This window comes from Suricata suricatta, chromosome 7 (genome assembly GCF_006229205.1).
Source record: "Suricata suricatta isolate VVHF042 chromosome 7, meerkat_22Aug2017_6uvM2_HiC, whole genome shotgun sequence".
Lineage (NCBI taxonomy): Eukaryota > Metazoa > Chordata > Mammalia > Carnivora > Herpestidae > Suricata > Suricata suricatta.
The window spans coordinates 93500964-93512357 of record NC_043706.1 but is presented as its reverse complement, the minus strand read 5'-3'; positions in this window follow the sequence as shown (position 1 = coordinate 93512357).

The following is an 11394-nucleotide window of genomic DNA, read 5'->3' as shown; positions in this document are numbered from 1 at the left end:
TTACGGCGACCATATCACAATACACTATACACAAATATCATTACATTGTACACCTAAAACTAACATAATGTTGGATGTCAACTATATCTCAATTTTAAAATAAGATTGTGACTAGAAATGCTTTCTTCTCTTTTTAAAATCATAATTTAATGCTTTATGATTCAAAGGCCCAGTCCTGGGTTTATTTCTATACTTGGTTTTAAACGCTGTTGTTGGAGAAGAAGATATTGCTTATAGATTCAAATTAGGAAAAATGTATTAATTGCTGCATTACTAATTCATGATACTACTATTGCAGTTTTATCTACCACTTATGAGGTTTTTTCCACCTTCTTGACTCCAAAAGGTATTGTGTTTTGTGGATTTTTTTTTAATGAACCCTTAATTTGGAAGACATTTTTTAAGTGTGCAGATGTGGGAGTTCTTACTAATGACACTTAACATCACAAATCCTATCATGATGCAATATTCCCAGCATGTTCAAAATGCTCTCTTTGTACAGTTGCTGCTGCTGTTGGAAGGCTGCTTCTTTCTCACACTTATTTAAAAACATCACCCATCCCTTGAAGGTACTGCATTAAAACATACTCACTGGTGTCATGCTAAGCGAAATAAGTCAGATCGAGAAAGACAGATACCATATGTTTGCACTCATAGGTCTAACAGGAGAAACCTAATGGAGGACCATAGGGAGGGGAAGGGGAGATTTGGGGAGAGAGAGGGACACAAATCGTGAGAGACTATTGAAGACTGAAAACGAACCAACTGAGGGCTGAAGGGGGAGGGGAAGGGGGGAAGGGAGTGATGGTCATGGAGGGGGGCACTTGTGGGGAGAATCACTGGGTGTTATATGGAAACTAATTTGACAATAAACTATTATTTAAAAAAAAAAACATACTCTCTGGTAGCCCATTACTAAACCACAGAGCCCAGAGAAGGCAGGCACAGTTGGAACGATTCTGTTTTCTTCTTTTATTTGTCTGCTTCTCAAGGGAAAAATGTGTGTAGTTCATCTTTAAGTCTAACAATTCTTTTAATTTAACCCCAGAACCTCTCTGTGGTACAAAGGATTTTCATGGCCAAGTCCTTTTTCCCACCATTTCATTTACAAAATGTCATAAAGTTCCTATTATGTTCTCTCATTTTTTTAATGTTTATTTTTCAGAGAGAGAAAAAGACAGTGTGAGTGGGGGTGGGCAGAGGGAGAGGGAGACACAGAATCCGAAACAGGCTCCAGGCTGAGCTGTCAGTACAAAGCCTGATGCAGGGCTCAAACTCATGGACTATGAGATCATGACCTGAGCCGAAGTAGGATGCTTAACTGAATGAGCCACCCAGGTGCCCCTAAAGTTTATATTATTTAAAGGTCCTGTCTTTATAAATTTATTTTAATGTTTATTTATTTTGAGAGACAGAGAGAGAGAGAGAGAGAGAGAGAACACGGAGCAGGGGAGGGGTAGAGGGAGAAGGAGACAGAATCTGAAGCAGGCTCCAGGCTCTGAGCTATCAGCACAGAGCCTGATGCGGGGCTCAAAACCACGAACAATGAGATCATGACCTGAGCCAAAGTCGGACACTCAACCAACTGAGCCACTGAGGCGCCCCTAAAAGTCTTGTCTTTATAAAAGTAGCCATGTCAATGACATCTTACAAAACCTAAACTGGAGTGTGAGGTGAGTCGTCACTAGCAAGGACAAGTGAGGGCACAGAGGCCCAGGCCTCCTCACTCCAGCCACGACCTCTCCCAGGGAGTCATGTGATCATGGCTGTCTGACAAGGGGCCTGGAGAGGGGCCAAGGGCAAGCAAGATAGTGAAAATCAGTAAAACCATTTTTTATTTCTAAATTTTTATTTCTAAATCTGTAGTAAGCCAGACAACAAACTAGAGTTGCTTATGCTTTCTTCCTGCCTCCTAGTGCTCAAGTGCTCTGGGGGTGTGCACCCCCCCAAGTTTGGAGACCACTGCCCCTGATGGTACTTCCAGTGTGCCACTCTTGCCTGCCCCTCCCCCACCACTATAGATTTCTAAGCTTCTTAAAAGCAAGGGCTAGGCCTTGTCCTTCTGATCCCCAAGAGTCTAGCATAGGCAGGACAAAGATCAGGTGCTCCATGCGCCTGGGTTCATGGAATGAGGGGCTCCACTGCCCATCAACCCCATGGGGGCAGGGCTCAGATGAATAAAGCCTAGACCTTATTCCTGAGGCTTCTTCATGTACCGGGGTGAGAGGTGTGTAAATAGGGGAGGACGTACAATCCAGGGCAGAATGAAGTAGGAACTCTGGGAGAAATGTAAGAAAGGGCTGTGGGAACATGAAGCCAAAGACCCTTAGTTCTGGTTCATTCTCCCTAAAAGGATTGAGAAAGGCCTCCTGGAGGAGGTAGCATGCTCTTCAGTAGTAGGGGTTTTGATGCCATGGCAACCAGGGGAAAGGATGGCGAGAAGATGACAGAGTGGCCTTTAGGAGATGTCATCAAGGAGCACCTGTCAGGGAAAGCACAGATGGAAGAGGAAGAGCTCACCACGTCCCCTGCAAGTACAACCTCGACAATCCACAGGCCATGGGCGGGGACAGTACAGTAGCCTCCCCTACAGTATTCCAGGTACATTGGGTTTCTAATAAAAATTTTTGTCTAGTCAACAAGAAGTCTTTAGAGGCAGACTCACAGATGTTCTTTCTGTTCCTCCCACATCCTTAACATGGTTCTGCCCTAGGGTCCCTGCAGTAGCTTCCATCTGTCTCCATCACCCTCCCTCAAGGTCACACAGTTGGTCCCCTCTGCCAGTTGGGGCTCCACTCAGATGCTACCTCAAGGGCTTCTCTGACCTAATCGAGGGAAGCCTGGCACTCTCCATCACATCACCTTCTCCACTTTCATCTCAACGCTATGCCTCGGAGGATCTGGGTATAGAATGGGCCGTGTTTCCCTTACTTTGAGAAGGGGTTTCTGGGCATTCATGCCCAGCTCTCCATGGAGCCTGACACTGGAGAGGTGACGCCTCCGCTAAGAAGCTGAGACAGCTTCCCACAGCATCACGATGCCAGTGGGCCCGGCTGCCCTGCGGGCCCTCCTGCAGGCATTGCGCCCCAAGAGGAAGGCTCCAGCCCGGCCCTTCAGCAGCCTACCTGTGCTGCCGGGCTGGAGGCAGGCCACAGGTGGACAGTAGCCAGTGTGACAGGAGGAAGGCAAACGGTCAGGGAACTGCAGTGCACAGGTGACGCCCAGTCATCATCTGGGCCTCTGAATTCATGAGGCAGGTTCCTCAGGGTCCCCTTTCAAATCCTTCTGAAGGAACTGAAATACCAGGCTGAAGAATGGACCAGAATGGGTATGTGGCCCAGCACGTCTGTTGGGAAGAGAATCACAGATGACAAAGATCGCCGAAAAGATGCCTGACCTTGCCACGTGCTCATGCCCGTAACCGGCGGCAAGGTCGGCGTGCTTTTCCCCATTTTACAATGGGAACGGGTAGGCAGGGCAACCGTAGGCAGCACACCACAGTTTCAGGGCTATCGAGAGGCCGAGCAGGTCTGACTCCAACAGCAGGCTAGTCCTCCGTGGATGAGTACAGACCGTGGAAGGCAGTTAGGAACTGGGCTTTGGCCCCAGCACAGCACCAGCTCCAAGCTGATGTCTCTTGTTCCCAGTCCACACCCGTTCCACTGTGAATAAAAGCTGGAAACAGAAGTTATGCTCTGCCCAGGACTTAAACAAGGCAAATGCAGGCTGTAAGGGAGAGAGGACAGGTGTGAGCACAACCTCTCCCTATCCATGCAACCCTGGGGTACAGCTTCTGGCCTTGTGGCCGAGTTGCTGGGACTGAAGCTCAGTGGCCCAAGCTAGGGACAGCTCAGAATCTTGGGGAAGAAAGCTCTTTCTGAGGCAGGTGCACACGAGGTCCCAGAATCCACACACAGGCTGCAGATCCTGTCCAGCACCACATTAGGAGCGTCCCCTGGGCCTCCCTGGATGCTGGTCACACTGGCCGGGGCAGGGGGAGGAGCGGCCCTCCGCCAGCATCAGAAGGCCACCCTGGGCCCCTGGGCCTTGTGTATGACAGCTCCAGGTGTTGATGTCCTGTCCCTCCTGCATGCCCCCTGAAGGAGTGCTCTGCCGGGCACGCCACAGCTGTCCTTCCCTCCTGGTCTCAGTGTGGGCGACGTCACAGGTGTCCTAACACGAGGGTGTAGCTCACCCATGCTCTGGGCATCTCCTTTACCCCAAACTCAATGTTACCTTATCATAGTTAGAGGATTGTTTTTCTGCTGTTAAATCCGATTAGGTCTGTACCGCAAAGACATAAGCAATTATTTTTAATTCTATAGACTCTGTTACTCTCTTCAGAAATCAACTGATACTTCTTTGTCAATTGAATTTAACATTCTGCATGTTACAGAATTTGGTTAAATATATGATAGGTTACTCAGGGCACCTGAGTGGCTGAGTCAGTGTTTGTCTTCGGCTCAGGTTGTGATCTCATGGTCCATGGGTTCAAGCCCTGCATCCAGCTCTGGGCTGACAGCTCAGAGCCTAGAGCCTGCTTCAGATTCTATGTTTCTCTCTCTCTCCCTGCCCCTCCCCTACTCATGCTCTGTCTCTCAAAAATGAATAAACATTTAAAAAAATTTTTTTTAGTATGATAGGTTACTAGTGCAAAATATGGGTATGCTTTAATGGAAAGCAGCGGTTTTTACACTATGCACCCTAAACTTGGTGTTCTAAAAATGAATTGTTAAATCTAGGAGGACCAACTTATATTCCATTTCTCTCAACACTCAGAGGAATAACATTCAAGTCATTCTATCTCTCCCCCTCCTGAATTTCCAGAGCACTGAGTAATTTCTCACGAGATTCATCACACCCCGCCCTCCGGTAGTACTTCCTCCTTATCAGGTTAATCTGGAGAGGAGTGATGGGTCCTGCCTCCTGTACCTCCCCTCAGCACAGTGTCTGTCACTCTGTCCTTTCTCTGCCTTTTACTAAACTTCCTCACTGACCTGAGAGCTCTCAGTGTTCCCAGGACACCTGAGCAAGCTACCCTCTTGGCATTTACATTACATCCATGTGTTGTCCCCGAAAGATCATGCTCACATCGTGGCCGGGAGTCTGTCTCATTCACCTTGGCATGACTTTACGTTTAACATTTTGTGGATCTGCCAAACTGTTTTTGAAAGCCACACCATTTTACATCTTCACCAGTGACAGGAGGGCTCCAGTTTCTCTGCAGCCTGGTCAACACCTGTCATTATCTGCCTCTCTGATTCTAGCCATCCTACTGGTGTGGCGTGATATGATTGTGGTTTTGATTTGCATTTTCCTAATGAGTTACCAAGAGTTTTTTCATGTGCTTATCGGCCACTTATATCTGTACACTATTTAATCAAATTATAAAATATCAGAGCTTCACAGGAAAACTTCACAGAGGAGTCAGTCCAAAGAATAATAATAACTTACCCAGGGTTATGCATGGCCAGTAGCAATACAGGGTTTCCAATGTACTCCTGACTCCTAACCAGTGCGCTTTCTTGCCCACCTGATTCTTCCATCGGGTTGCCTCTGCATTCCAACCCCCTTGGATGAATCTTCATTGGATGAATCACTGGATTCCTTAGGACTCGGCATAAGCACCCGCTCTAGTGCTTTTTGATTTTAGGCCGTATCCTTTCGTCTTTGGTTGGTTGGTTTCATCTCTGAACATGGTTTTGTCTGGATGCAGACTTTGTACCTGAGCAGATGGTTTTTATAACTTGCAGCTACTTAAAGTTTGAAGCAACTGGTGGCTGAACTCCTGGTCACTAGAGTGCAAGTGAGAATGGTTTAACTCTTTCATTTTCTTTAAATGTTTATTTATATTTGAGAGAGAGAGAGAGAGAGAGAGAGAGAGAGAGAGAGAGAGAGAGAGAGAGAGAGAGGAGGGGCAGAGAGAGGAAGACTCAGAATCTGAAGCAGGCTCCAGACTGAGCTGTCAGCACAGAGCCCAACATGGGGCTCGAACTCATAAGCTGTGAGATCATGATCATGACCTGAGCCGAAGTCAGATACTTAACTGACTTAGCCACCCAGGCGCCCTGCGAGGATGGGTTTGAAGTCATAGGACAAATTTAAACCTGTCCACCTAATATTGCCATTGTGACGGTAAACACAAAAGCGAAGTAGGAAAGTACTTAAAGTTGAAGAATGGAGGGCTGGTGAGGACAGTTATGGCTTATGTACATACGCCGGGTTTGGGAGAATACAGAGAGAAGCTGACGTGGCTCCGCCCCCCCAGGAACACTGGTCATGGATCTGGAGATAAAGCTGAAGAAAGAAGCCATTCTTAGTGTGAATTTTCAGGAAGGCATAAGGTCCTCAGACAATTAACAAAAATGAAAAGAGCTGGACTGGGGGATGGCCGCTACCTAGGCAAAATAAGCTCATTTATGCTGCAATAAATAAATACCACCAAAAATCTCCATGGCTTATCAGAATGTAATTGTATTCCTTGTTTATGCAACATTCACCATGGGTTTCCATGTGATGGCTCAGCATTCCAGGCTACTTTCGTCTTGGGTGTATCTGTCTTAATATATTTCCACGTTTTCCAAGGTAAGAGAAGAGCAATCTAGAAGATTTCAAACCAACTGATGAGTGCTTCACCTCGAAAGCAACAGGGCACATCATTTCTGCTCACAACCAATTGCTTAGAACTAGTTACATGGACTTGCCTCACAGTCTAGGGACAGGAGGCGTGATTCTTTTGTAAGCCTGGAAGGAAAGGCAAACTGGACAATGTGGAAGCTCTGCTAACATCTGCCACAGCTGGAGAAGGGGGTTCTTCTTGGTCTTCCTGGAGTGGGGGCTCTTGGAGGTATCTTTGTGTCTATTAGAGTATCCCTTTCTGGTAGGGGATAGAGGAGGAGTCTGGATTGTGGGGGGAGAGCTGAAACAAAGGGGGATGAGTTTATTATCTGTGTCCCCAAAGATGAAGAAAATCTTTGTCTTAGCTAAGATTTGGGGAATCTCAACAAGTATGACTTATCCTTGTCTAATTCTAGGTTTTATTTTGATTGAAATTGGAGAGATTTCCTTAGGGAAACAGTTTAGTCAACACATATATTCCCTTACCAAAATAACCACTATTTTGTAAGCATTTACATCATTATATCCCACATGGCATCTGGCAGAGTGCTCGCCGTAAGAAGCTCTTAATTTGATGAGCTAGAGAATGAACAAGAGGAATGAGAACTATCAACTATCTACTGTACTCCTGAGGGCCAGCATCTGTCTTTCTGTAAGACTCCAAACTATCCTCAGCTGCAGGGCAAACAATGAGGCCTGTGGAGACTCCAAACCTAATTCAGTTACTGTAGAAACTCAGGACAGGCCCAGGGGGCTTGGGATCATGTTTGCTCAAACTGCTACCACCTTCTGATTATTGGATTTACTACTCATTCTAATAATTAACAATCTACCAAGTCTGGTAGATCTTCGTGCAAATACTTATTTGAACCATTTCTGAAGCATGTACCAATATGATTCTCACATCTATCACTTCTTTTCTTTTCCCGACATCACTGGTCCTTGCCAATTCATTGAGTATTGCAGCTGCCTGAGTGCCTGGGATGGTATCATTGCAAGAAGGTACTGTGGACTTGGAAGACTAGGTTGAAATAAGTACCATTTTAGACATACTGGGTTTAAAGAACATTCAAGAGGAGAGATCCAATAGGCAGTTGGCAGTACAGACTAGGAGATGGGGGAACGTCAGCGGGGAGAAATACACACTCGGGAACCTCTGACATCGGGTGGTATTTGTAGCCGTGAGAATCAAGAAGAGGATATGAAGAAAATGATAGGGCTAAAAGTATTCTGTATGATATTGGGTCTTTTATATTTACCATTTTTAATAGGTTCAAGAAAGAACTTAGGGGATGAGAAAAAGGAAAAGGAGCCAAAGGCATTCAGAGAAGGAGGAGATTAGCAGGAGGAGAATCAAGTATTGGCGCAAGGCAGCTAGAGGAGGGGCTGGGGTGGTGAAGTACTAAATGCTTCAGAGCAGCAGGAGATACTGAGGGCTAAGCCAGGGCTGAGCGGTTGGCGATGGGGAAGTAGGGCTGGCCGGAGAGAGACAGGTCTCATTAGGGAGACTGACCACCATCCTCTCCTTATTCAGATCCCCGTCCGGCTCAGCCTCCCTCATTCTCAGTGCCCTCTCCCCAGTCCAGCTCTCAACTGCTGGGCCCCACGGGGCTTACAGGAATCCTTTATCCCTTTAGCAATAAACGCAACCTTGTCAAAGTGTAGTCCAAAGACTCTTTCAGTGAGTCTGTGAGGTCAAAACTATTTTTCACAATACCACTAAGACATTCTCTACCTTTGTCACTCCCTCACAAGTACACAACTGAATTTTCCAAGAGCTACATGATGCATCACATCACAACAGACGGAATGCATAAGCTGATATGAGACCCTATATTCTATTAAGCCAGATGTTTGCAAAATTTTTACGCAATGCCATTAACTAAATTGTTTTTGTTTTTGAAAATATAGCTATTTTTCATAATGCTATTCATGTAATATGTAATGAGCTTATTATTTTTAAAATGAATTCATTTATCAACTTCTCAATTTTAATTTCTCATATGGTTAAATAAACATCCCCCCCCCACACACAAATAAAAGCTTTTTGGGGTCTACAGTAGTTTTAAGAGTAAACAGTGGTCCAAGGGAGCCTGTGTGGCTCAGTCCATTAAGCATCAGACTCTGGATTTTGGCCAAGGTCACGATCTCACAGTTGATGAGTTTGTGCCCAGTGTTGGGCTCTGCAGTGACAGCATAGAGCCTGCTTGAGACTCTCTTTCCTTCTCTCTCTGCCCCTCCCCTGCTTGCTCTTGCTCTCCTTCTCTCTCAAAATAAATAAATAAACATTAACAAAAAGAGTAAACAGTCTATCAAGTTCCTTAGTTCTTTAAGCCTTCTCTGAGCTCAAGGCAGCAGTGCAGGAAGGCCAATTCCCCCCTTCCTTCGTCCCCTCCCCTGCCCAGCTCTTTTGCTGTGTGGATACCCCAGCCTTTCCCGCCTCACCAGTTTCTCACCAGCACCCCAGTTTCCCAACTCCGGCACAGACTCTCTACAAAGTCATTGCCATTCCCCCAAATGTCTGTTGTCTCTTCCTCCCTGGAGGAAGTGTGGTGACCCTGCCCACTGGTGCCTGTGGCACTCATGGGGCCCCCATTGGCAGGGTCTTCAAGATGGCTGCAATCAACCCTGAAGGGACACTCTCAGCCCTCACTTCCCTTCAAACTCTCATTCCAAGTATCTTCCAGTCTTCTTTCTAGGGACCTCTGGAGCATTGAATTGTGTGGGCCATACTCCTCAGTTTATGACATAGTGACATCATTTGTCCATGCAAGGCCACCTTGTTGTTTTTTCCTCTCATCTGCCACACCCCATCTCATTTCCTTCCCCCCATAAGCGTCCATTCTAGTGTATGTTGTTTCCCTCCAATCTATCTGCCATAACTACATTTAGATTCTGCGTGCCCTAGAAAAATATTGGGTGCTATTTTATGTGTGGGTTTTCAAACTCGTATTAATGGTTTGGAATCTACTATTCCCTCAGGACAGTGTTTGGGCTTGCCCACGATGCCATACATAAATGCAACTCATTGCTTCTCACTGCTGCAGAGGACCCCCTGCAGGCTCAGCACACCCTCCTGCCACTCCCCCCGTGAGACTCCCCTTGGCCACCTCCGCTTAGTTAATCTCTCTGACTCTCCATTTTCTCATTAAACAAAAAGACTGGTAGTGATCACACCTCCTTTTACAGAGTTACTGTGCCAGTTGGAACTTCAAAGTCTTGCCAGCCCTGTGATTCCAGTTCTTTGCCATCACACATGGTACAGGGAGGGACAGTCCCTTTACACATGCCCCCACACCCACATCTCTCCTAACCCAGACACCAGGGTCCACAATGACTCAATAAATGGGGGGCTATTAGTGTTGCTACTGGAGCAGGGAAGGCCACAGAGCATGGAATCTGGGTCCAGAAGACATGTTTCCCAGCTGTGTTACCCCTGGCTTCCGTTTCCTCATAAAAAAGTAGGAATAATCGGATCTCCCTCAGACTACTGCGGATGAAATGACAGGGCAGGAGCGAGGGCTTTGTGATGTGGGGAGCATGCTGGGTTAGCTATTCTGTTGTTAGTGGGAATGGGGACCAAAGCAGGAGAGTCTAAAGAAGCATGAGAAGCGGAGGAAGGAAGAGAGCAGGCACTGAGAGGCATCAGCGAGGCCCTTGAGATGCCCACACGTGCCAGTGACCTGGGCTCCGGGACCTCCGAGAAGTAGCCTTTGCTCCCTGGCAAGTGCTCCATGTGTGGGAGTTAGAAGACCCAGCTGTAGGCCCAAGTCTGTGTGGTTATTGGCCTGGCTGTCATGGCCACAAGCTCCTGGTGGGCGGTGATCAACCCTGGCTGCACATGAGAACCCACGGGAGCATTAACAAATACTGGCCCCAAGGCCCTCACCTGACCAAGTGCATCGGCCTCTCCAGGAGTGGGACCTAGGCCTGGGAACACGCAGCTTCTGTGATTCTTGGACTTTTTTTCTGTCAGTTCATCCCGCTGACCACAAGATGGTGCCCTCTTTCTGGGAAATCTCTGATGATTGCCAAACAGGCAACAATCTATTTTTTCTTGGGTCCTGAAAGAATACATTTGAATTTAACAATCTTCACAGCATCTCATTAAGCCAGAATTCCATGCCCTTGGGTCTAGCCCTTTAGAGTGTCTCTTTTCCCTAAAGCTAGAAACCCTTAGAGTGGGATGGGTCATCTATTTTGTTTCCTCAAGGGCTAGAATGCAAAGCAGAGCAGGCATTTATTGTTGCTTTATGATTCTAATTCTTAGACTCAGTAACAACTACTTTTCATTTAAACCTTTACCATTTGCAAAGTGCTTTTCACCAAATATTCTCGGAAAAGCTCTAAGAAATGGGTATTACTGTTCTCGCCTACAGATGAGAATAGATGAGAAAACTGAGGCTTAAAGCTCTAGTTCAAGGTCACAAAGCCAAAGTTGGCAGAACCAGATCCTGAACCCTTCACACTGCACTTGGATGAGAAGATCAGGCACATCATACATAGAGACCAGCAGTCAACCACTGGAGACCCAAAAAGTACAGCCCTGAGAAAGGAAACTTCTCAGAACATCCTCTGGAAGACTTCCCAGGCAGGCAGAAAAGATGGCGGTCCTCTGGACTTTGATGTTATCACATACAACAGGTCGGTAGACATGTTTGACTGGGCTGAGTAACTTGCTGTGGTAACAGATGGGCAGTTTCCAGTCCGAAGCTGGACAGAGCCAGCAAAAATTCAACAAAAGGACAGACTTTATTATTTTTAAAGCTTATTTAT